The sequence below is a fragment of the Lycorma delicatula genome, chromosome 12, assembly GCF_047948215.1.
Source record: "Lycorma delicatula isolate Av1 chromosome 12, ASM4794821v1, whole genome shotgun sequence".
Classification (NCBI taxonomy): domain Eukaryota; kingdom Metazoa; phylum Arthropoda; class Insecta; order Hemiptera; family Fulgoridae; genus Lycorma; species Lycorma delicatula.
The window spans coordinates 16,730,943-16,745,984 of NC_134466.1; the positions used below are offsets into that span (position 1 = coordinate 16,730,943).

The 15,042-nt window shown below is 30.0% G+C and overlaps 1 long non-coding RNA gene across 1 annotated transcript; it reads left to right on the top strand.

Annotated features, from left to right (window-relative positions):
- Positions 1-1,501: 1,501 nt before the first annotated feature.
- LOC142333358 (uncharacterized) lies at positions 1,502-5,902 on the top strand. Its single transcript, XR_012758585.1, has 3 exons — positions 1,502-1,810; positions 4,205-4,325; positions 5,810-5,902. It is a non-coding gene; the product is annotated as an uncharacterized LOC142333358 (long non-coding RNA).
- Positions 5,903-15,042: the final 9,140 nt, after the last annotated feature.

Consider the following 15,042-nt stretch of genomic DNA (forward strand, 5'->3'; position numbering starts at 1 on the left):
TTTTCAGTGTAATAACAATTTTCTTTTAGGTATAAATGAAATAAACGTAAATGAAAATAATAAATAATTATTCAGTTTAAATTTAATAATATTCAAAGTGATGGTAAGATTCAATGTATTAATAGTTAATGACAATTTGTATTATGTTTTATAACCAATTTTTTTTTCAGTGTAATAACAATTTTCTTTTAGGTATAAATCAAATAAACGTAAATGAAAATAATAAATAATTATTCAGTTTAAATTTAATAATATTCAAAGTGATGGTAAGATTCAATGTATTAATAGTTAATGACAATTTGTATTATGTTTTATAACCAATTTTTTTTCAGTGTATTAATAATTTTCTTTCAGCTATAAATGAAATGATCATAAAACAATGCAATGAATAATTATTCAGTGTAAAATTAATTCAATGTAGTAGTAGTTAATGACGACTTGTATTATCTTTTATAGCCTATTTTTTTTCAGTGTAATAACAATTTTCTTTTAGGTATAAATGAAATAATCATAAATCAAAATAATAATAGATAATTATTCAGTTTAAAATTAATAATATTCAAAGTGTTGGTAAGATTCAATGTATTAATAGTTAATGACAACTTGTATTATGTTTTATAACCAATTTTTTTTTTCAGTGTATTAACAATTTTTTTCCAGGTATAAATGAATAAACATAAATTAAAATAATAATTATACAGTATAAAATTAATAATATTCAAAGTGATGGTAAGATTCAATGTATTAACAATGTATTAAGATTCAGTGTATTAACAATTTTCTTTCAGGTATAAATGAATAAACGTAAATGAAAATAATAAATAATTATTCAGTTTGAATATGTATTAATAGTTAATGACTATTTGTATTATGTTTTATAGCCAATTTTTTTTTCAGTGTAATAACAATTTTCTTTCAGGTATAAATGATATAATCTTAATCAAAATAATAAATAATTATTCAGTTTAAATTTAATAATATTCAAAGTGATGGTAAGATTCATTGTATTTATAGTTAATGACAACTTATTATGTTTTATAACCAATTTTTTTTTCAGTGTATTAATAATTTTCTTTCAGCTATAAATGAAATAAACATAAAACAAAATAATAAATAATTATTCAGTGTAAAATTAATAATATTGAAAGTGATGGTTAGATTCAATCTATTAATAGTTAATGACAACTTGTATTATGTTTTATAACCAATTTTTTTTTCAGTGTTAACAATTTTCTTTCAGGGTACATATGAAATTAGTAAAATATAATATCAAAATAACTAATTTTTCTGTATAAAATTAATGTTAAATTTGATGTTTAAGGATTCAGTACATTATTTGTTCAAGCATTTAAATTTTTAACTCTATAGATGCCTTATATTTTTGTACATAGAAATTCGTTTTTTCAAAATAATTTTTTTTGAGGGTAGTTACATTTTTCTTATTAATATTAATTAATGTTAATATAATGTTAATTTTCTTATTAATCTCTTTTTTCGGGTATTTTTAATTTCATACTTATATAATTTAGTTAATATATGTTCACTTATTTTTATGTTACGTTTTTTATAGCTCATTTTTTTATTTGCTTCTACTGAACTTCTTTAAGTACTTGGATCATCCAGAACCCAAAGATGTCTGAAGAGTGCTGCCTTCATTTCGTCTTCAATTTTCAATCTGTAGTCAGAGGAGAGGATTGCTTAGTCCTTTATTTACACGCTGAGTGGAATTTTTCTTCTATTAAACGGCTGCCCCCGAGATGAGAAGATATCTCCAGTTGCATCAAATTTGAGTGGGATCCCAAAAAATAATGTAAGTATGTATGTTTCCTTGTATTTTATGTTGTTTCACATATACTGAACATGTGTGTGTGTTTGTGTTTGTGTCATGTGTACTAAAAATATGTTATAATTGTATATTTTCATTCTTGTTTGTGTTCATACTAGGGAAATAAATAGAAGAATGTGTGTGTTATATAACACATTTAAGCAGGGTGAAACAGAGCACAAATTAAAAAAAAAAACATACCACTAATTCAGGTTAAAAAATCAGATTTATTATAGATCGACCACGTATACCACGCTAATGAGAACTGCTTTGATCTAGTTTTTTAATATATTTTTGTATCTACATTTCTCTATAATTTATATCTTTCAAATTGCTAGAAAGGAATTCAACGTTATTGCTGCAGAGGCCTACCACCATTTCCCAGAAATAAATCGTAACTGTACAAATATTTCATTTTGATGATCATGCAACTTTGTTATCCCATCACTGACTGTCGCCAGTAATATTATTATTAGACATTATAAACTACATATTTTGTTCCTTTTCAGACCGATACAGATGCTGTATTTCAGTATAGATTTGAAGTAGCATTTTATTAATACATCTACTGAGGTAGTAATTAGGCAGTTGGAAATATATCTAGGTATCAGTTTCTTTTGGAAAAAATCGAAAATAATCAAATCTAATCCGCTGACATGATTTACATTATTGAATATGAAAAAAAAAAATTTGAAATTTCATTCTGTTAGTTTGAAAAGTCTCTTGTTTCTTAATAACATGGTAGGTTATCCACGTCTCTTAATAGTCATACATATTGAAGTTGAATATTACTGGATTTGAATATACCAAAATTCTATCAATACATCAGTATATGTGAAGATAAATAACTATATTCTAAATAGTAATTTGTTACAAAAATATGTTACGTAAAAACAACATAAACAAGGATAACATAACTTAATTTATTAGATTATATAAATTATATAAACTTATCACAAATCAGCTGATTTCAAAGTCAAGGGTTCTGAGGTTCAAATCCTAATAAAGGCTTTTATACCAATTAAGGTACTAGTTCATGGATATACCAGGGTTGTTTGGTGGTTGGGTTTCAATTAACCACACATCTCAGGAATGATTGACCTGAGACTATACAAGACTACACTTCATTTACAAGTACACTCATACATGTCATCCTCATTCATACTCTGAAGTAATACCTTACAGTGGTTCCAGAGGTTAAAAGAGAAAAAGAAAGAATGTTGTCTTTTGAACATTCATCCAGGCTGTAAAAGTTATAAAAATATGTTCTTTCTTTTAGATGGCTACCTGCTACCATGACACAATTTTATCAGTTTGTGTACTACCATAAATCTTGGATAAAGTTTCTTTTATGATGTTTAGAACTCAAAATTACTTGAATTTTTTCTAGTTTAAGAAGTGAAGTCGGCAGTAATAAGAAAATTTATCAAATTAAACAATTAAATAGTGTTGTGTAGCTTCTAATAGCTAATAGTTGATAAAAGCAATAGATTTTTTATAGCAATGAACTTGTTTTATTTTTATAATTTAACAAAAAAAATGTCTTTTGTCAGAGCAGATTCACCAAATACATGAAATTTGTTACATTTATAAAAACATATAAATACATATAAATTTACATATAAAAACATATAACAATTTCAGTGAACCCCAATCACCAAAGTAGACCACTATTTTAGTAGTCTAGTATTCAAATTTGTGTAAAAGCAAACTAACTTTTACTAGGATTTGAACCTCAGTAACTTCAACTTAGAAAAATCAAACTACTTATTTGCGACTAACAATATAAACTAAAACAATCATCAGCTTAAATTTTTTGGGAGAAAATGAATTTGAAATAAGAATTTTTCCCTAACCCATATTTTTGAAAATTGTTATTATATGGTGCATGATTATACATGTACGTTTTTTATTTTATATGATTACTTTATGTGCTCGTATATATCAATATATATTTTTAACCCTATTAATCGGTTGTTAAACCACGAGACAATAATTTAAGCCGTATAACATAATTACCTTATGTAATGACATACGTGAAACTCCGCTTAATATACATTCCACCTCCGCTTAATATCAAACTAGGATTAATAAAAAAGAATAAAGCAGAAATTCCCAAAAGCGAAACAGAAATTAGAGAGATATTAGTTGGCCCGTAAATAAAGGAACCGGTCAGAGATGAAATGTGCAACTCTGTGTTGATCAATGTAGAACTCACTGCTTAGACACCATTTAAAGACATTTGCAAAGATTTTCTTGATAAATCACAAAATTATGATTTGTAGATACTCTGTTAAATTGATATAGAACTATGAAATGTAATATGTACATAAAGATGTAATATGTCACTAAAAGTATGTTTTCTGCATTTACATCTAGATTTATTTGCGGCATACCTTAACGCAGTAGGAAGTACAGTTTCCACCAAGATATTTCAGTATTTTAATTCGAGATGTACCTGAGGATACTTTCAAAAGAACACCTACTAAGAAGTTTTAATGTAAGTATATATTACATTCCATAACATTAGTCGTATTAACTTTTGTATACTTTAATGTGACATTTCTATTAAAACTGAAGGTATCACGCGTATAAATAACCGGTTATAAATAAATTATATAATTATTTCAACGCGAACCGACAAGATAATTAATTAAATGCCAATTTTATCAAAGCATGATTATGGAAGAGTGGTTTTCAAATATAAAAAACTATCTCGTCATACTTCTTTAACTAGCTACTTTATTTTCTATAACTTATCTATGATCGAAATCGGTGATTATAATCATCGATGATTGATATCGATTATATTTATAAGTGATTGCATTTCGTTAACTAACAAAATAATAAGGAAAACAGTAAATACAATAAATGCTATACATCCAACAAGGTAAAGACAAAATGCATAAGAATTTCAAGTGATAGTGAAAAATGTTAGGCATTTTATAAATTTAAAAGAGATCTTTATACAAGAAAAGAAAACATATTTTTGCTTAATTATCTGTAGATTAGATTTCCAAATATAATTAATCTGATTTTAAGATAATGTTGTATAATGTTTTTACAACATTATTATAATTTTTATAAAGTATGATTATAAAGTAATGAATTTCGATTCTATGTTGTGTAATACATAAAGTATTTTTTTTTTCTATTAAACACATTGAAGACGATGTATGTGGGAATAAAACTTCTTTCAAACATGGGATGATGCTTAATTACAATTTGTTTTAATTTTGTCGATTCCCAATTATAATAAAGAACAGTGTTAAATTCTGGAAAGGGAGATAATTCGGGAACTGATTATAGTACTTGAAATAAGGAAAAAAGTTCGTACAAAACTATATCCGAAAACTCTTTGTTGTAGAGTGACGGCTAGCGTAACACTGCCCGGTGAAATGAATTCATATTGAAATTTTTAGGACGTTATCTAAGTAAACTTGATAAAATTCAATTCAGTCCTGGTTAAAATTCAAATGCGTAAATTTCATCGACAAAACTTGTAGAGAATTTAATTCTGAGAAAATTGAAGTAATAAAGTGTAGGAAAAAATCGTTTATTATTAAAAACAAAAGTTATTTAGTACGTTTTTTAAAAATAAACTTCCAAACTTTTTAAAAAGTTTAATTTAAAAATGTGTTCAGTTTTAGTTTTTAATTAAAATATGGGTAAACCTAAAAATCCAATACTCGTTGAAAAAAGAGTATTGCAAAAAAATTAAGAAGGAAAATTCTAAATAAAAATAAGAAACGAGGTACAAAATAATTTTGTAAAGGAATTGTCAATTGTAAGGTCGCTAAGATGCAGGAGGTTTTATTACACTATAAATTTTAAAGTAAATTTTCATTTATTTTGCATGAAAATGCATAATTTCAGAATAAGTATCATTACTATGCATTAATTTAGCATTAAGTAGTAATTATGTTTTTGGAAAAAATGATATCTTTAAACCTTTTAAGAAAACAATTTAAAATTTTGTTTCAGATTTTACAGTTTTATTTATTTTGAAGAACAAGTTACTAAGGAAGAGGAAGAAGAAGGAAGAACAAGTTACCTTAAAAAAAAATTTGACTTAAGTGGAAGATTCTTAAATGAAATGTACTGTGTTATTTTAATAAAAAATTTGATATGAATTTTTATTCGTCATTATTTCTTAGTATTGGATAATAATAGTAAAATAATATTTAGCCTCATTTAATAAATATTCATAGTATTTTTCAAGAAAATTTACTTAGAAAACTTAAAGTAAAGAAAATACTTATTCCCGGAAAGACCTTATTTTGTCAAAATGCAGTTTTTAGCCTATAAGTTATGTAAGCTGTTTTTTCATATTGTTTGAAACGTAAAAAAATTCTGAAAAAAAAAAATTTTAAATATATAAAAAAAAAATGTAAAATGAAATCAATAAATAAAAAAAACAAAACGTTAAAATATAAAGATTTCAATCTTTACTTTAATTTGCCAAGCCCCGTGGCGGTGGTGTTAGCATCTCTGCTTTTAATATAGAGCTTCTGAACTCGAGTCCTCATCAGGTATCACATTTTTTTCACACGCTACAAAAACTTAATTTCATTATTATCCATTTGTAGTTTTTAAAGTCGGCGCCAAATCAATGCATAATCTACTAAAGTTTTTATTTTTAATTTTTTTCTTTTTTCGTTTGTACCATCATATCGTATTATATATTTCCCAATTCCACACATTGGTTATGTTTTATATATTCTTTTCTATTTGAACTAGTATTGCTTCTCATAGGTTAACTAAAAGATTTACTTTATTATACAATATAAAGAAAAACAAGAATAGGTTTTTAATAATAAAACTTTGATCATCTGTGATAAATATTTTGCAAGGCTGCAGGTTAGATATTTTAGAGTAATATTTATGTATGAGAAATAAATTGAAAAATAAATCTAGGATGAACGCTAAGAGAGAGCCACGGCTGGGTTTACCTTTCTTTCTTTTTCCTGTTTAGCCTCTAGTAAGTACCTTTCAGATAATACTTCAGAGGATGAATGAGGAATATGTATGAGTGTAAATGAAGTTTAGTATTGTACATTCTCAGTGCCAGGGACCAGCGGACAGGATCAGTAGTTCGGCGTAGTCGTGAGTAGTTTCACAAGTAATTCTCTTTCATTGGTGACAGGAGAGTAGTTTCTCAAGCCAGAGTTTGACGCAATTGCAGGAACAAGGGTGAGAGATGCTTTTTGCCAGGATTTTGAAGATGACCTCCGGTAAAACCCATAAGGGCTAGGTACAGAGAGAGTGGCGTGGTGACCGAAATTGCCACATGGAAGGTGTCTTCCCCTATGAGGGTGAACGTGTCTTCCCAAATCAGCTGGTTTCGAAGTTGAGAGTTCCAGCGTTTCAAGTCCTAGTAAATATTCAAATCCGTATGAAAATACTAGATCGTGGATACCGGTGTTCTTTGGTATAAGCGGCGTCTGTTTGAGCGGATAGGCTAAAATGTAAAAGTTATCGGGATATATTAAGGGCTCAGCGTCTAATATTGTTAACGGTAACGTGTGGTTACCGTACTATTTCACGGGTTGCAGGCGTGAAACCAGACCGGGTTGATTGCGTCACCAGACGCAATCAACGTCGGGTGAGTTGACTTCGGATAAAGTTCGTGTTGTTGGTTTGCGGGACCCCTCTTTGGTGCACCCTAATAAATATGTGAAGCAATAATTTCTTTCCGGTCATGGTCCTTTTAGGGATAGACTGCAGAAATTCGGCCTTGTAGATTCTGGGATGTGTCCTCAGTGTGGATAATTGGACGACACATACTGTGTTTTCAGAGAAGATATGCGAAAAGTACAGTATCGATGAAATATTAAAATCATCCGATCCCATATTAAATCTTCCGCTGGTGCATGTGTGCGTTAAACGCGCTCGGGCAAAATTAAAAAAATTATTGTGAGAAAAAATGTGTCCGGAGTTTTTTCTCTGAGAGACAAGGAAAACGTAACACGAGTCATTTTTTGAACGAAAATGAGTGGAGTAAAAATCGTAGAAATGTGGAACACAATGAAGAAGATTACTGGAGAAATGATAGTCTGATGGAAGACATCATTGAAAATTTCGTCATATCCAATGATTCCGACGACGAAACGCTACCGATTGTGATGATGAGGGTGATATCGATAGTAACGTCAGTGATGTAACTTGTGACAGCGACCCGCTTGCAGAAATTCTACCCGAAGAAGAGTCAAAATAAAGAATATTAGCACCTTTCTTATCCCTTAAGTAATTAACAATATTTGTTGTAGTTTGAGGTGGAATGAATTGTAGAGCCTGAACGGTAGGGATAATGTGTATGAATGAAAAGATGACGTATTTACAAATATATTATAGTTAGTCCTTATGGTATATAACCTTCGTGCAAGCGGGAACTAGCGGCATTAACCATTCCAGCTCGCAACGATACCTGTTAACCTATCAAAGTGAAGTGCTTATCCAGATAAGGGGGAAAGCTTTAATTCGGTTTACACTTTTGTAGAATAGGAATAGTATAATTAATTGAGAGTGGTCTTTAATTGTTAATATACTCAGACTATCAAAATTATTAAAAAAAAAATGCCGTATTGCAATTTTGAATTATTAAATATTATATTTAAATTATTAATGGTAAAAGATAAAGAAAAAAAAAATTAAATACATATATATTTTTTTTTCCAAAAAAAAAAATTATTTTTAAATCACATTTATTGAACATTAATAACATAAAATTTGCAATAAATAACTAATTGTCCTATAAAATATAAATGTTTAAATTTATTATAATATTTTTTTAAGTCTACTACCTACAAATTAAAAACTAAAAAAACTTACTTTTTCTGCATTCTACTCGGCAGGTAAATAAATATACGGTCAAATATATGTATATTTTTTTGATATCGCCTGCATAAGCTTCAAAGATTTTCTTGAGATATGGAAAAAATTCCCGATCGGAATTCAAACCCAGAATCTTCAGAGGAAAGACTGAAATGCTGCTGTTCTGCCACAGATTGACAGAGTGGTTATTTTCGTCAAGAATTGTGAATTATTTTGCGGTTATTTTTTATATTTGGAAGCTTTATGTCAGTACTGTTATTTTATGTGTTTATATTTAAAATCGTCTAAACTGACAAATGTTAGGCAGTTCCTTTTTTTTAAATGTCAGAAAGCAACGTAATTAAATTATACTTATAATTTAAAAAAACAATCGATTAAAAAATGAATTGCTTTTACGTTTAAGCACCAAAATTATTTTAAAAAACTTGACTGACTCAAAATAACAATATATTTAAAATAATTATGATTTTAAAAAGAAAAAGGGTAAAGCACGTAAAATATTCACCGTCGTTAAAAAAATCTAACGAAGAGTTACATAACTTTACCGGCTTTAGTCTTGAGTGATTTTCATTTCAAATACGCCGAACGGTTTTTAAATATTAATGAATTTATTATAAAATATTTGCAGTACAATTGTGATTTTACTTTGTGAGTAAAACACTTCTTGGAGTTGTGTACATTATTAAAGTATGACTCTTCTTTTTTTCCTGTTTAGCCTCCGAGACACGATTACATTTATATGGGCATTTTATTTGCCCAACACCGGGTTTCAGTTAACCACACATCTCAGGAACGGTCGACCTGAGACTGTGCAAAACTACACTTCATTTACATTCACGCATATCATCCTCCGAAGTAATACCTTAAGGTGGGGCTAAACAGGAAAAAAAAGAGAGAGGTATTGATGACTGAAAAAACTCACACGTTGTTTCTCACTTTGACGATGAGAAAATCGGAGTACGGTGTGCTGTTTCTGGTAATCGTAGAGCCGGGCAATATTTTTTAACAAAGAAATGTACCGTACAATTTTCGAAGAATTCTACGCTCAGTTAACAGATTACGGAAAGGTACGATTTTCTAACAGGACAGAGCGACGAGTCGTACAACAAACGATTCACAAGGAGGCGTACGTGCGGATTTTACAGTATGCGCACAGTATTCGGCGCGCATGCGTATACGCTCGTCCCAAAATCTCATTTTCTACCGGGTTATTTGAAGTAAGGGATTTTGGGACAAAAGTTTTTAGTTGTAAAAAAATTTTACAAAATTTTAAATACATGATAATGATTAAACGAGCTAACAATCGAATATTTATGAATGATTATTCACTTTCAATTTGAATTAGTATTATTTGGTACTGATAAAGTTGTAATATTTATTAAAAATAATAAAAAAATTTTGTTTTTAATAATCCTTAATAAAAATAAATATTTTATATAAGTCTATTGATTCTTAAGAGTATTGAAATTGATTGTTAATTAAGTTAAATCCAAAATAATGAATGAAAACCTAAACAAACAAACAGGGGACACATCTTATGAAGTGCAACTGACACAAAGGCTTCGTGTAGTGTGTGTGGCTCTATGGTAATGATGACTCCTTTTGCTATTCGTGTGGTTCGGTATCGAATCTCCGATAATTTTTTTTTTTTTACACTCATAAAATATTTTTTTTACTAATATTATTTTCCATTTATTATGTGAAACTATTTAATGCTGTTAAAATGGAAAATCAACTAAATGGGAGATAACTATACGATGTGTTATCATAGAATGTTCTTATGAACAATTTTATTTCATGAATAATTTTATGTCAAGGAAAAAATATTGATATTTAAATGCAAAAAAACATTGGCAATAAGACGTGTAGTTATATTATTTTGGATACTTTCGAACTCTAGTCGGTTTTGTCCTCTTTGTTAACATTTTTTATTTTTATTTATATTTGCTAAAGGGTCGGATTTGGTTTTTATGTTAATGAAAACTATTTTATTTTCTATTTCATATAAAATGTTTCCATTATATTTTCATTTTGAATTAAAATAATTGAAGTTAATTATTTTCTGAACCACTCTGTATCTAACAGTACATTAATAATTAATTCAAGGTTAAGAAAAATGATTAAAAATTATTATATTGTTAAGAAATGAACGAAATTCTCTAGTATAACTATCTACTATCTACTAGTATAAAAAACTACTAATATTCAGCAAACAATTGGCGCGGTACTATGCCGACTGAAAACATTGTCAGTTTAATATAGACTATATTTATAACATACGATTCTATTTAATTAAAACCAGTTTAGTATCCCGATTAATATTATTATTTTAAAGTACTTAAAAATGATTATTTTTTCTACTCGCTTTATTGTTGTAGCTCGCAAATTTCGAAGTCGCTGTCGTCGGTAGATTCTAAAGATCTCGTGTCCGTTTCTGAATTCACATTTATTACAGAATCGTTGATGTGCACATCATATAAAAATGTTCATCTTCAATGTTGACAACGTGCTCGCAGAATTGCTACACTCAGATTCAGACGCTTTATGAAATTCCTCTTCGGCTAACTTTTTTAACAAATCGGACATAACGTCCGATATGTTAAAAGTTGTATTTCTTTTGGCTACTTGCCCTTTTACTTGAATCCAAATCATTTCAACGGTATTTAAGTCAGGGTGATTAGGTGCTAACTGTAGAACTGTGTTACCATAATTTTCTTTATGTAATTTTATAATATCTCATAATTCAGTCTTCGTCGTAGCAGGATAACAGCTAATTCGTTATTCGGCTAACCGTTTTCTCATATCGCTTTTTAAAGATTTAGAATTTGACTGCTTTGTAGCAGAACGTTGTGATACGATGCGTTATCTAGTACAATGATCGGCCCAAGTGGCAAGTTGGGAATTCACTTCTCTAGTAACCGTTTCGTGTACTTTTCGGAATCCATCGATTTGTGATAATTTCCATTCTTATTTGACTCGTACATAAGTAAAGCGATGTTAATGAATCCTTGATTACAGCCGGCATTAAGAATTATTAATTATATTGTAACAGTAGCCCTTGATAGCTGGTGTTTTCAGTCCCTCATGAAGTTTTGTTGTGTTTACCCACAATTTTGGTGTCGCATGACTTCTGTGAATGTAAGTTTCATCTGTGTATTTAATTCTTTCTTCCTTCTTCGCAAAACGGGGAAATCTGTCGTAGAAATTTCATTTTTTGCATTTTAATTTCGTGCCGTTCTATCAGCATTTTCCGGTTGTCTTCTGTTTTTCCGATCTAAATCCTATTTTACGTAATATTCTTCTTGAAATGTTTTCACTCCCTTTGGAATTAATTTCACTTTCGCGGGATTTTTGCGTAATTCTCTTTAGGAACGCATTTTTCGGTTACATAAAATTTATTTATTAAACGGTTCAAAGCATGTCAAACGAATCTAAATTATACATAGTATTGGGGCGATTTACTCGTTTTCTCGGCGAAACGAACACGGATGGTTTCTAGGTTTTATTTGATTTCCCTTGGACCGTTCGTTTTGATACTTTTGTCGCTTGAACAACCGTATTCAGCACTCCAATTTCCTCACTATTCCAGTCCCGGTATTGCTTTGTAAAAAGAAATTGTAAACATTGAATAGAATTTCTCTCGCCTGACTATGAACTACTGTACCTTTTCCTCCTAACGTTAGCATTTTAAAAGAAAATAGCTGTATTGAAATATTAAAAATTTGCATGACTGAATTTACGACAAAGTCTTAAACTAAAAGAAGAAATAGTAAAAATAAATCACTAATAGCTATTCGCACACAGCCTGTATTTTGCTATTAAGTAAAATGTACCCCTCAATAAATATTTCTATAATAACCACCTCTAGAGCATAATTACAAGCGATGTGTGACGTATGATTCTACACAGCGCAACGATTAGAGTAGATTAAAAATAAGTAAATGAAACTCTTAGAATTACGTGTAGCGTTTATAACAATTCATAAATAGCTCTTTAGTTATACACGATTCACGAATGATTCTACTATTATTAGCTGCTATACAACAGAAAATAAGCCTAGATCACAACATCAGTATATAAATAAGAATAAAACTCAACTATCACATACGCTACAGCAAGTTTATGAAATAAAATTTGATTTATGAATCAAATTCCCAATCTATCGATGAACTAAAGGCAAACTTATAACAAGAATTCGACGTCCTTGACAAAAACGTTTTGTATCGGATAACTATCAACATGATCACTGTAGCACAAAAGTGTATCGCAGCAAAGGGCACTCAATTCAAACATCTTTTGTAAAAATGAAATAAATACGTTAACTTTTGGTATTGTAAATACAGAATTTACGCTTTTTTCTCAATACATTCTAAAATGTTAAAAATCGCAACTGTGATTAGTTTGTAACGGTTCGGTTTTAAGTTGCTCGCTATGTAATGAGATATATGGCTTGGAAACAATGCATTATTAATCAAAATCCATCTATGAATTTGGCTTGATAGATCAGTTATAAGCATTGATAGAGAAGAAGATGGAAATAATGTAATTTCTAACTTAATACATTTTCTCTTCTACCTGTTCACTAGTTTTATTAACACTTATTATTTTTTTTTATATAGATAGTTTTTCCAAATTGTTTTTTAAAAGGATTAACCACTTCTTTTAGGTAGATTTCATAAGAAAGCTACCTATTGTAATGGGTATAATGGGTACCATGATTCGACTTCCGAAAAATTTCGACATATCTTCGCGTACCTTTTGAGGCATGCACAAAATTAGTCAAATTTTTCATGTTCCTAGGAAGTGTGATAAGAATTTTAATATTCATAAAAAAATCTACCCGTCTTTTTCCATGACAGCCGGTGATGGTAATATCCCTGTTATCCATCCCCGGTTTAACAGACCTTTCGGGTTAAACGACCGTCTAATTTTTAATAAAATAATTAATTTTTAACTTATTTTTTATAATTTAATTTTTATGATTTAATGTAATCATTCACTGTACAGTTCTGTATTGTATTAGTTAGTGCGATAATGATTAATTGGCCATCGGGTTGGTCTAGTGGTTAACGCGTCTTCCCAAATCTGACTGCGCTACTGAGTGGCAGCCGTGAGGTGTGACACTGTCTTGCCGAGGGCGGTCTTCAGGTATGATGTTTATAGTGAGTGACGGAATGTAAGTTTGAATTTCATTCAGACTCATTTTTCATGAAACTCATTTTGAACGGTATGTGTCGGTATTAAAATTGGACTAGGCGCGGGGTTCGCGCTTCCGCGGACTCAGTTAGCTAGTTCAGAGGGTGATATTGTAGGAAAAGGAGTGAATATGTCTGATAGAAGCCTAAAGCAAAGGCGTTGGGTGAGGTAATAGTTTTTACTGATGTAAATTTCTGCCGAGGCATTTGCATCGGTGGCATCCCGACTGAGACCTGCTGATGACTGTGAGATGTAATTAGTTAGACGGTCTAAAGACGACCTCCGGTAAAGCCCTTCAGGGCTCGGAACGGAGGGGGTTGTCTGGAGACCGGAATCGCCACAAGGTGTCTTCCCCTACGGGGTTGGGATGTGTGTACTAATCCTAGATGATGTTTCGTGTCACCCTTCTTCCGACGAGCTTCCAGAAGATAACCTTAGGGCTCAGTTTCTTACACCTAATGTAGCACCTTTGATCCGACCTGTGGATCAAAGGATTATAGAATTAAAGAGGCGGTACCGGAAGAAATGTTTATCGTCAATTCTACAAGAAAAAGAAGACGCTAACATAACTTTGCCTAGTTTAATTAAAAAAATTATAATTAGAGACGTAATTTACAACGTAGCCGTGGTACGGAATGAATGAAATGTCATCGGCGACAATAAGTGCTGGAAACGGCTTCTACCAGAAATTTGTGGCGCGTATAACAGTAGCGATGCGGATGAGACACAATATCTGAAGATATTGGAAACGCGGAATTTTTAAATGATTTGAGGGTGCTAAACACTGAATGCGCAATAATTAGATACGAATGACGTGAACGACTAGATGTGCAGCGACGAGCTATTAGAAAATGAAATTACGAACGACGATGATATTATTGAAGTTATAACAAGAAAAAATCAAGGTAATGCGGAAAACGAAGAAGAAAAATGCGATGTTGCCGAAGACGATACAAAAATACAGCATACGGAGGCAAAAAAGGGTTTTAACATCTATGCGTTATGTCAAACAACTCAACGGTACGCATTACGACGTTCAACAACTGAAACTCGCGTCAAAGCAAAGTGTCGCAACGACCAAAAAAAAATAAAAACAAATTATTTAAAAGCAAAGTAATCGATTGAATCGTTTAAATTATGTTATGGTACAGTATTAGTCAATAAACCTTGTTTTTTTTAATGTAGTG